This window comes from Xiphophorus hellerii, chromosome 18, assembly GCF_003331165.1.
Source record: "Xiphophorus hellerii strain 12219 chromosome 18, Xiphophorus_hellerii-4.1, whole genome shotgun sequence".
In the NCBI taxonomy this organism is placed as follows: domain Eukaryota; kingdom Metazoa; phylum Chordata; class Actinopteri; order Cyprinodontiformes; family Poeciliidae; genus Xiphophorus; species Xiphophorus hellerii.
The window spans coordinates 14,643,241-14,655,887 of record NC_045689.1 but is presented as its reverse complement, the minus strand read 5'-3'; the positions used below and the strand labels follow the sequence as shown (position 1 = coordinate 14,655,887).

The window sequence follows — 12,647 nt, the reverse complement described above, 5'->3', positions numbered from 1 at the left end:
CAACTTTGTACAGAACAAAGTATTCAATGAGAATATTTCTTTCATTCAGATCTAGGATGTGTTATTTGAGTGTTCCCTTTATTTTTTTGAGCAGTGTAGTATAAATATTTTAAAGATTGCAATTTTTTAATTTATTTTGTCAAAAACATCCATTTTAAAACCACAAACTTGTGAATTTGTAATCCTGTCAAGGTCCTAACTCCAACTTTGGGGTTATAATTAAAACACAGTTTGACGTCAGCATTCCCCTATTGTTGTATTGTATATTTTTCTATGTGTATAATATGTCAGTAATATATTGTTACAATAATTTTGCCAGAGCGACGCCCTTTCTTTAACAATATGGGAATAATAAGATTTTGACAAAAGTTTGGCAATATAAGGGTTCAGTAGAAATATTGCAAATGAAAAACACATGTAAAATACCTATTGCAAATTGTCATGTTATTCTCTCCACAAGCCTGGTCTTTTTTTATGTTCGATTCCTCAAATCAATAAACATCATAGTTTAGTGAGAGGAAAGCGAGGATCAACAAAATCTATATTTTTAAGGTGACCCTGACTGCTTCCAAAGTCCCATGACTGCTATAAATACACATCTAAGTACAGTATACCTGCTTTGCTCTTGGTGGTTCATGCTTGAAAGAACAAGTCTTACATTATAAAACACTTTCATGTCTTTGCACATATGTCTGCACAACAGGTTTTTGTGCAATCTACAGTATTTATGGTATCTTTCACACTCACACAGAACTATTATTGCCACCTGGTGGATAAAGCATATACTATTCAATCATCACATCTTTTTCTTTAAAGCAACAAATCAATAAAGGAAACCTTTCACATGGATGATGACATATTTCACATGAAGCATATGTAATGTAGCACAGTATAAAATAATTTTTAACCAACTCTGAGCCTATGTGGACATATTAACACAAATCAACAACACGCTGTCACACTACTCCAGATGAATCTTTTGTACTTATAAGTTCAATCTCAGTTTCTTTCCACTTTACTGGTGGATCTTCTCAACAAAAGTTAACCCTCTCTGGTCACGTCTGTGTGACAATCTTTTATTTTATTTGTCATGGTGCTCTCTGAGTCACTTGTGACTTTTTGTTAGCTCACCAACAGTCTCTGTTAGAGTTTACAATAAATACAGCAATTATGTATAAGGTTCTTCCCATTCTCAGTTTATTTTTTTTTACCCTGAATTAACATAGAGCTGGTTCCTGCTGAATGGTCACTTTAGTCTTCCATCATTATCCTCATAATGACACTGGCTGTGTCATCATGTTAGTGGATGGTTGAATTTTGGCTGATTTCTTTTTTTGTTTTTTAATAAAATTACTTCGCCCTACTTTCTGCGTTTGTAGCTTATATTTTAACCTGGTTGGTATTGATTTGTTTTTGTGTAACTTGGCAGGGTGGTATAGATCTACCTGCTCATCAAAAGCTCAGCAGGTCAAAGTGGTGATGCTGTGAGGCTTAGTTGAGCCATATATAGACCAGAGTCAATGTCTGCAGCTTTTTTTAACAGTGGTTCAAGAATTTGAACCCCCACTTTTTTTTGCAAACCACAGTATGTAGAATGCCATGCATGGTAAAGATTGATTTGCCATGTGTCATGGCATACTGTAGTTCTGATATTCTTACTAATAAAGCCATTTCAATTAGCTTGAGTATTGATTATCCCAAACTAGTCTTTCCCTACATCTGTATTTACTTTGAGCCATAGTGCTATTGGTACATCAGCTAACACCATAGGCTATTTGCTTTGCTTATCAGCATCTCAATGTCTTTGTTGATTCCCTGCAAGAAAACAGACTTTCTCACCCTTCTTTTAAACTTTGCACTGCCAATATGTCCTTCATGTATCGACAGCATTAAAGCTTGTGGGAACATAACACTACCATTTTTATTCACCTGGCATCCACAATGCTGAGGTTACCACTGACATTTTAAAACAATGGAGATCAACTTGCTGACCGTCCTTCATGTTCGTTCCATATGATACATTGCAGCTCTGTGTTGTTTGCTGTTGTCTCAACTATCTATTTCAACTTTTTATCTAAAACTGGCAATGGACAACATTACTTGTAGCTGCTCTGGAGATGGTCCCAGTGACAACCATGTGCCTTCCTGGGGTGTGGATAGGTGAAGTCATACCTCTATATCTTCATCATTGGACACTGAGTTCATGGTGACATCTTATTTAGATTATTTTTAACGATAGTAACAGTGGTTGGCTATCTGACTTCAGTGTAGAAGATGAAAGTCCATACACACAGTTGTGTAACTGCGCTAATCCATAAGCCATTCCTAGCCATGTTTTTTCAGTCTTTACATATTTAAATATAAGCCACTATCTTCTGATTGCTTTTTGCAAGGTCAAGCAACTCTTGAACTTCTTCACGTATTTATTCAAAATAAGAGTCTCAAACATTATGTCAAGCCTAAACTGCTATCTTTCAGAGCTAGGGATCACACTAACGGGTTGAAGGAGAAATATTGTGTTATTTTAAATATTGCAACATCTCATGCCGTACAATTTTGTTATACTTACAGGTAATGCATTATGCTATGCAACTCACTCTTTAGTAGAATTATTGTCAACCAGACAGACATTAGTCAAAGTTATAATTTGTGTTTTCACATTACATTTGACAGAGAAATACTCTGGATCCCAGAAATGGTTTAGCAGAATACTTCAACTTGGGCTATTTTTACTGAGCAGTTTATGTAGTGGGATATTGAGCGCAGCACTGTGTTTTATGTAATATTCTATGGATGTGTTTGCCAACATGCCTTTTTTCAGCCAAAACTTTCTGAACTGTACAGGAAGAGGTTGAAACTTCAGATTCTTCATACCTCAGGCTGTCCGGTTACACAATCACAGTATTTCTCCTTAGTGCAGCGATGAGACAACAGAGCCTAAAAGCAATTTAACAGCTCAATCTATTTTTCCCCTCTTCTTCACACACCTCTCCATCTAATCGTTTACTGCCTCACTGCCTTAAGATTATCTGCAGCTTTAACATCAGCAGATCAAGCTCCCACCATTTTTGCTCTCTTCTTTGTTTGGTACATTCATATACATATCAATCTCAAATAGTATTAAAACAGAGGAGGCCGTTGTAGACAGGAGAAGCAATTGGATCTGTGAGGTCATTTTGTCTCTGTGATCAGAGAATAATTCCTCTAGATTTCTGGAGCAAATTGTAACTTCCAATGCACAACAAACAGGACAGAAAGCTGTGAACAAGCAAAAACAACGGGAAGAAAGATGCCAAGAGTGTAGATACTATCATTGTTACCACTGTTCCTTTAACCACCTGTTTTGAAACTATGAGTTTTCCATATAGCTTCTTTTTAGAAATGCAAAGAAGAAACTATGGTGTGACAGTTGAAAAATGTGAACAAAAGCATGATTGTCAAGGTCAGCTCTGACAGCTTTACACAGATAAAACTATCCTGACACAATGGGAAAACATTTCTGGATGGATTTTTCACTGCTTCCACCAAAGAAACCAATATCTTTACTTCATTGTTCTCTCAAGTTATACACTCTTTTGATTTTTGGTATGCAAAAACAAATCATTAAATGAGAAGCATAGCCCCAGTGGCTTGTATGGAAATGTGTTCCCCCCACAACAACAATGAGAACAATACAGTACTCACAAGCAGGAGCCCCTCCTTCAGTGTTCTTCTGTCCTCCTGTGCCGTCAGATACTGTCACCAGCTTTTGTCTCGAGTTTGACTGTAGACGCTGCTGTATGCGGAGCAGAGATGTTCGCAGCTCAAGATGGTCAAACTCAATGGAAGATGCGTCATGAGTGACATCCGAAATCTCCCTACGGTTTTACATTCTCAGGCCCGGCCCCTGGAGAAACAGGAGCACAAGAGAGAGACGGAGAGAGCTAGAGAGTTGTGAGTAAGAATGGGCCTCCTCTTCCACATACAATGAAGGCATTGAAAAAAAAAATGGAATGAGCAGCATGGCAGCTGGGAGGAGACGCTGCCATACTATAACAGCCAGTGGGTCATTGTCAACCCTGTGGAGTGTGACAGATTTCTGTGTTTGTATCTGGACAGCTGTCAGTGAAGATAAACACTGAGAGTTAGTTCTTTGCATACGTTACACACTGCCTCAGGTCTTGTTCACACCAGACTAAGACCACACCAAGACAATATCAACCAACCAGAACTTGGATGGATCTTTAAGAGTTCTTGGATTGTGTCAAGAATGTAATGTTCTCCGTATTACTTGTGAGAAATGTTAAGCATTCAACTTCAGTGGTAAGATTGTGGTGGTTCATTATTGTGGTAACAGCATAGTTGAGTTCTCTTTGGAGGATCTTGGGAGCACCAGCCAAGTTTAAAATAAAGTCATGGCCACAGGCTGGCAATTCTCTAGGTAAAGCGGTTGTCTGCAGAAAGGTGTGGCGTGCTCTCCATGGCTGTTTACCAATATCTTTAGACTGAAGTGTGAGTGGTGTCCCCAGGTGGTCTGGAAGATGTGTGCAGATATGAATGTCCTTCAATCATATGACCAGGGATCAACTGTTTGGCTTTGGATGAAGAGCCTCAAAGCAATCTCCTAAAGCATCTAATACTAACTGTCCATAATCTCCTCACCAATACACACACACAATGATTTGGCCCCTTGCACAGAGATGCACTGGGCTCACCTGCATCCTCTCACTCTGCCAAAAACTGATAAAAATCCCTATTATTTTTTCTTACACATCAAGTCTGAAAATGATGGTGGAGGTGCAGAAATCTTTTTCATGTATACACAATTTTTGTAGATTGCCAGGAAACATTTTAGTTCGCATGTGATACGAGCATTAGTGATAGACAGCTTTCTGAAAGAATGTTGGTAGCATCCGGGTACCCACGAATGCAAGATAGATTGTGTTTTAGATTTGCTGTAATCCGTCATTTGGTCATACATCCCAAATACGACAAGGCAGTCCTTAACGGCTGTGAGGGAGGAATAAAGGAAGAGTGATGGGATATTTATTTTTTGCTTTACTGCAATTTTAAAACAAGTACACATTTATAAATACTTATTATAAATGTCTGGATGTGTAAATATTCTTTTTAGCCTTTGACATACATGACTTAAAGTAATCTTAGGATAATCATTAATCAAAATGCCCATTATGTCCTAAAAACCTTCCAGGCACGTCGTCAAAAAGCAATGTGACAATTTATGCAGCATATCAGCTAACAATATTTGCCTTTAATGTAATGTGTATCCTCTGGCGATAACTTCATTATAAAAATGTCCATTTGGGAGAAATGGCACAAACATACCAGCTGCAATGCACTCTCACTCCAACACAATTCCTCTGCATGACTCCCTCAGCTACTACTCTCCATTATTGATGAGACTTCCTCTGTGGGTCTCATCTGCCACTGTGCTGGCTGCACTCGCTTGTGGGCAGCCACTATGGATGTAGAGGGGGACCAGCTGATGCCACGCGAGGAAAACCAAAAGGGGTGCGCACATTAACAGCCTAATGACAGGATGTCATCTAGCGCTGCATGCCACATTTGTTATTGGTTTAATCTAAATTCAATGGGGTTGTCATCAAGGGGGAAAGTAATTACCTTCAAATCCACAGGGGAATGGCCTTTGTATGAGTCCAGCTGAATTGTGAATACTCGACCTGAGCAGCATGATTTAAGCATTCTCTGCTGTTCCAAATCACAGGAAAGGAAGAAATCATGTGGGGAATGATTGTAGGGCAGAGCGAGGAAAAACAACTTACAAGGTCATCGTTTTGGGTAAACTAAAATGTTTTACTTATCATGCTGTATGGCAACAAGAACAGACAAAGACGAACATTTCTGCAATGTCAGCTGTCGTAAATGTATTAGGTACTACACCGACTATCGGCTCAAGGGACGCTGAGGAAGGTATCAAAACACTAAACACCTGCTCCTCCTACATGACAGGGAGCAATATATCACTCCACCACCAATGATATTATTTCATGTTCAAAACACGGTTGGTGTAGTATCTCTATTACATCGCCCCCTCAGCTGCAGCTTTATCAGGGTGGATCCTGAATGGTTATTAAATTTGAACATAAGAGTGAGGAAACTTTGAAATGAAGGAAAAACGATAACTAAAAACGCATTAAAAAACTAAAATATGCTTCTAAGAAAAACAGCAATAAATGGAGTGTGAACAAACCAGGGAATACAAATGAGAGTGTATATCAAGAATGAAAGGATTACAAAGTTTCCTGCAGGTTTTTCCAATATGGAGACACACTCCAACAAGAATAATCCTTTTATAAGGTGGAGTAAACAACAAAAATAGGCACAGGATGTCAGGCTGTGCCACTGTTATGTACGAACCCAAAATCTCTTATGCTTTGCTTTGGTTGATGTTTTCTCCTTACATTATTTAAGGTACCAGTAGTGCAAAGAAATAATGAATGTTTTATGACGAAATAAAACATCATTAGTTCTGTCAAAGAGTTAGCATTTTGTAAATCCAAAAACCTACCAATCAAAATGTCTGCATATCATAAACAGCATGGTGTTTAAGGCTCATTAACATCTATATGATTAAAAGGAAATATAGACTGATGTCTATTTGTTATTTTGGAGTGGCAGTAATTTGTGAAGTAAATTTGCACAGAGTGTAAATTTTCCTGTGACATTAAAATCCGCAGTGCTCCCAGAAATGCCTGATGTATTCAGAGCAGAGAAACCTCAGACAGCAGCAGCTGGCTGTAACACTGTTCAACCACTGTTCTGTCATGTTCTGCTCTGTGGCCAGACACCGAGCACGTAATCACACCAGAGCATGTGCGTGGGTGCATGCCCACTTTCACACACTTTTTGAAAAGTTCACACTGTGCAGGAGGATGTGGTGGGGGTGTGCATGTATGTGTGTTGTTTTTTTTCTTGTTCGTGGGCTGACCATGTCAGTCTGTTCATCTGACATTGACAGATGAGTGGACAAAGTCTGAAAATAGAGGGCTGGATAGAGAACAGGTATTGACTTACTTCACACCTACTTCTAACTCTTTCAAAAAGCAGTTGACCTGTTCCACACTTATTTTAACCAGGTTTTTTTAAAATAATTTTATGCACTGACTGTCAAAAGATTATTTTCCGCAGTTACTTTGCAAAAGAAGATCATAAATTAAATAAGCCAGGCTGCAAGTATGTTGTAGTGACAGTACCCATTTCACTCTTCAGCTGGAAGATACAGTTTACAAAATTATGCAGCACAGTATGCAACTATTAATGAGCAGTCACAATAGAGAAAAGCTATTGTTTTAGTGTTACTAGTTATTTGCATTCTCAACAAGCCAAACACAGCAGTCATGTGGAACAAGGTGCTCTAGAAAGTTGAGACCAAAGGTGGATTCTTTGCTTGTAAATTCTATGTGTAGAAGAGAAAACTAACTCTGTACATCACCCTGATGATACTATTTACATGGTAAAAGGTGGTGGTGGTAGGATTGTGCCATATGAAAAGAGCTGGCAAGTTGGATAGAGCTAAAGTTGGGGCAGTACTGGGGGGAAAATGAGACTATGGTCAAAGATTTACTTCCCTATGGGACAGATACCTTCAGATAATAGCGCTTAAGTCTTCTCCTGAAAATGCCTCTTTTTGTCCCTCATAAGGGGAAAAGAGACATTTGCCCTTGCTTTCAACCTGCTGTACACACAAAAGTGTGAAGTCCTACTGTGCAGACATTGGACTGAAAGCTGATAATGAGAGTTAATGGCTGAAATTGCATTCTGCCTAGCAGTCAATTGCAACGATTTCTTGCTGAAATTATTGCAATTACAACTGGTGTTGTATTTTAAATGTATATCTGAATTCTTATTGGGTGCTTCACTCCACTACAAACTTTACGCACCGATAGCGTAATTAAATAATTTTAATGCCACAAACTAACAAGATGTAAACTTTGCCACGACGACCTGAATAGAGAACCCATCAAACATAAACTATTCTCTTCTAAAATGATGAGGGCACATCGGATAATGCCCAAGATAATTGAGCTGAGCCGGTGGCCTTCTTCATTCTAAGGACATCTGTCATGGTAGAGAAAATTGCCAGGTTTTCCATGAAAGAGAATTCAGCAATGCCTCTTCAGCACGACTCCATGATTAATTCAAAAATGTCACTCGGTGGGTAAATGCTCCTTTATTCTTGTGTTAGTGGTTAATATTAATAATGCATGGCCGGGTCTAAGTTCAACATCCGTCTTGGCAAAGTTCGACATGGAAAGGTTTCACCAGCTGTGCATGCTTGTCAACACATCCCTTCTTTCCCCCTCTGCCTCTCTTTCCACTTCAGGCTAACGACTCTATTGCTTTTCCTCCTCGACTGCTCCTGGCTCCAACACATACCCCTGATGGGAAGATGTGGGCCATCAGCAGTAATTGGAGGAGTTGTGCTGGGTGAATTTCTGTTGCAGGACGCTGCGACGTGATCGATTCGGAGAATGCTAGAGGTGGTTAGGCGGTCTGTAGACCCCCACAGCCCTATGACAGTTCAATGGAGCTCGTGCCACAGAGCGTAGGATATCCGTTTACAAGAACAATCGTCAACTGCAGGTCACCATTGAGCCCTGAGAGCTCCCAGCTATCCAGTTAAATCATAATTACCCATTTAGTCCATTATCATCTGGGAAGAGGTGCACTGAATTTAATGTTAGCATTTCATTATACTCACATTAAAGAATAAAGGAAATGTCAGAGGCTTAATGGCAATGATGTGATATAATTATCTCCAAGGTGATTTATTTGAAAGATTTCCCAATGATAATCTCTTGACGCCCTCATACGTTCTGCGAGATACACAATCTAATTGCACACACAGTGTTCAGCGGCACAATGAAATAGCATGAGATGTGACTGATGGGTGCAGTGATGGCCTCACGCAGCCAACATGATTTGCATATTTGTGACAGTACACAGGCTTGTGTCTTCTCATCACAGCTTTGGAGAACAGCCTTTATTATTGTCCTCCTCTTTTTTGGGAAGGGGGTGGTTTTCTCTCAAGACTAAAACAACACTGCACTGAGCTGAGGCTGGTCGCTGGTTGTCATGGCAACACAAGGCAGCTGGGACTAGTGGTGTTTGAAAGAACAAAAAAAAAGTCTTGGCAAAGGTTAAATCCAAAGAACAATTTATTTATACCACGCTGGTACATTACCCTTTATCACTGCTGGGGTTTTGTTACTTACTGTAAGGGACTCTTTTAACAACCCTTTCAAGAAATACCAAAATGACTTTAACAGCTTAGAAGGAATTTATTTTCCAAGATCATTTTATTAAGAAAATGCACTACAGGAGCACAACCAAACTAAAAAAAATAGTTGAACCAAAAACTGGTACATGATTCAAACGCATGTTTTCCAGGAGTGGAAGAACATCCATCCATCCATATATCCATACCTGCATACAGTACATGTATACATACATACACTGCCTGGCCAAAAAAAAAGTCTCCACCAAAAATGGTCACACTCTCTAATATTTTGTTGGACCGCCTTTAGCTTTGATTACAGCCCGCATTCGCTGTGGCATTGTTTCAATAAGCTTCTGCAGTGTCACAAGATTTATTTCCATCCAGTGTTGCATTAATCTTTCACCAAGATCTTATATTGATGATGGGAGTGTCTGACCACTGCGCAAAGCCTTCTCCAGCACATCCCAAAGATTCTCAATGGGGTTAAGGTCTGGACTCTGTGGTGGCCAATCCATGTGTGAAAAAGATGTCTCATGCTCCCTGAACCACTCTTTCACAATGTGAGCCCGATGAATCCTGGCATTGTCATCTTGGAATATGCCCGTTCCATTTGGGAAGACAAAATCCATTGATGGAATAACCTGGTCATTCAGTATATTCAGGTAGTCAGCTGACCTCATTCTTTGGGCACACAATGTTGCTGAACCTAGACCTGACCAACTGCAGCAACCCCAGATCATAGCACTGCCCCCACAGGCTTGTACAGTAGGCACTAGGCATGATGGGTGCATCACTTCACCTGCCTCTCTTCTTACCCTGATGCGCCCATCACTCTGGAACAGGGTAAATCTGGACTCATCAGACCACATGACCCTCTTCCATTCCTCCAGAGTCCAATCTTTATGCTCCCTAGCAAACTGAAGCCTTTTTTTCTGGTTAGCCTTACTGATTAGAGGTTTTCTTACGGCTACACAGCTGTTCAATCCCAACCCCTTGAGTTCCCTTCGCATTGTGCGTGTGGAAATGCTTTTGCGTTCACAATTAAACATACTCCTGAGTTCTGCTGTTGTTTTTCTTTGATTTGATTTGACCAAACGTTTAAGTAACCGCCGATCACGATCATTCAGGATTTCTTTCCGACCACATTTCTTCCTGGAAGACGATGGTTCCCCACCATCCTTCCAGTTTTTAATGATGCGTTGGACAGTTCTTAACACAATTCTAGTAGTTTCTGCAATCTCCTTAGATGTTTTCTCTGCTTGATGCATGCCAATGATGTGGCCCTTCTTAAACAGACTAACGTCTTTTCCATGACCACAGGATGTGTCTTTTGCCATGGTTGTTTAAGAAATGAGGTGTTACTCATTGCATCAGCTGGGGTTAAATAACTTGTTGCCAGCTGAAAGATAATCGCCTATGCAGTACTTATCCAATAGGAGGCTTGTACCTATTTGCTTAGTTAAATCCAGGTGGCGACTTTTTTTTTGGCCAGGCAGTGTACATAGATACATACATACATATTTACATGAATTAAATGAGCACATTATTGAGTGATTACAACATTTCTTGAGAACTTATGTTAAGCTGATTGACCTCTAACACAAGCTTTACGTACTTCAAGATTCATCATTATCTACCCTGTATGTATTTGCCCCTGTATGTTCTACAATTATAATAATTGTAAGTTAATGGATGGATTGTCTTTGGTGATGAGCACCACAAACAAAAAACACTGCCCTTGCTAAACCTCCAAAACACACAATCTTTAGAAGTATGGTCTCTAAAATCCCAAACCCAGCACCTTCTCGCCACAAGGCAACAGTCCTCCCAACTTCATCACTGTGCACTAGTGATGCACAGTGCCCAATCTCTAAAGATTTTAGAGAGTCTGGCTCTCTAAAATATTTTCCTTCAAACTGATGATCTCACTTCAGTTTTTTAATTAAAATTAAGGTTTCTCTATTAAAAGCCCATGATTTTGTTCATAAGCACAAAAAAGCATTAAAGACTTGTTTATGATAACCTTTAAACCATGGCTGCATAACTTCCTGTTTACACCCCTTGGAGATTCACAGCCAAAAGATGGGGGGACGTCATGGGTTTAAAGGTAATCCCCTGTAAAATCACTTTGCTTCCCCATTGCTAGACACAAACACACAAATTCAAAACTTACACAACTTATGGAATATTCATATCCCTGAGTGAGAATTTCTAGCCTGAGCAAGAGCTGTGGAGCTGTACCAGAATAACGGCAGACGCCTGAAGGTGCTTCAGCATGAATAAGTCGCTCTCTGGGGTTTTAAACACGTAATAGCTGGTAGCTGTGTCCCTTGGGAACATATCACTACTCTTCAGTCTGTTTTAAATGCCAGCGGGTGGAAATTCAGTTTCAGGCATTACGTTTTTAAAATACCGTTAGTGAGCCAACAAAATTTACACTGGAACAATATTGAATCTGTCAATAAAACCTGCCCATATCTACTGTAGAGTTTACTATTTTCCCCTTCTGTAGTGCTTTATCCTTGGAGTGACTGATATGAAAGACTAGTGTTGATATTTGGAGTGCCATTACACTAATAGTGCATTCACTGCCAATGTGAAGCAACCACAATCTTTCTTTAGATGCCTTTCATCTTTGCAGCTGTCGCTCAACTTTCTGGGTCATTTTCAATATGAGTGATGGTGCAAATCATCGCAGGGAAATAGTCAAGGAGGGGAGTAAGTGCTGTTGTTTGCTCCTGAAAACGCGGCCCATCATGTCTGATTTACAGCAATGCAATAGTATAAATGGGTATTGTATAGTATAAATGGTCAATGCCAGACACTTCAGGAAACTTTGAAGATGATAGGATGCTTCAGGACTATAGCCTTCATGGGCTGGATACTTATCAGCTGTGGCAGTGGCTGCATAAAAGGAAGTGCATGCTGACTGAAATCCTCATAACTTACTTTCATTAGGTAAGGCTTTTCTTAGTAGTATTTTATACTGCTGGAGGTCAGCCCTGAGATATTTAAAGAATAGTCGATTTAGAACCTATGTTCGTCCTGACTGAGATATTGAAGATATTTCAATGTAATCAATGAGCACACTGTGCCACTGTGTATGCCCATCCTTGTGTGAAATATTTAAACAAAATAAAAATAATGGCAGAGGAATTTTCTGAGTTTTCTCGTTAGTAACAAAGTGCTGCCTAACTCCTTCAGGTTGCTGAATGTTTCCCTCCTTTGTGCACTGACTGCCTTGAACAAGGCCGTAGCTGCTGGTGTAGACAGGCAAACAATAAGAAAATCCTTCCAACATGCTCTCATGATTGAATTCTGCACAAGCTGCAATTAGATAGCGCCTCAAGGAGGACTCCTTGACACCCCTAAAAGGTAATACTATACCTTGAATCTATCAACACAA

General features: G+C 39.7%; 1 protein-coding gene across 5 annotated transcripts in view; it reads right to left on the bottom strand.

The window, feature by feature from the left end:
* Window positions 1-12,647, bottom strand: part of b3gat1a (beta-1,3-glucuronyltransferase 1 (glucuronosyltransferase P) a) — a 104,714-nt gene that overhangs the window by 56,785 nt on the left and 35,282 nt on the right. For all 5 annotated transcript variants that reach the window (XM_032590564.1, XM_032590562.1, XM_032590561.1 and 2 more), the window contains one exon: window positions 3,685-3,886. The gene's annotated coding sequence lies outside the window, so the exon portion shown is untranslated. The remainder of the gene's footprint in view (window positions 1-3,684; window positions 3,887-12,647) is intronic.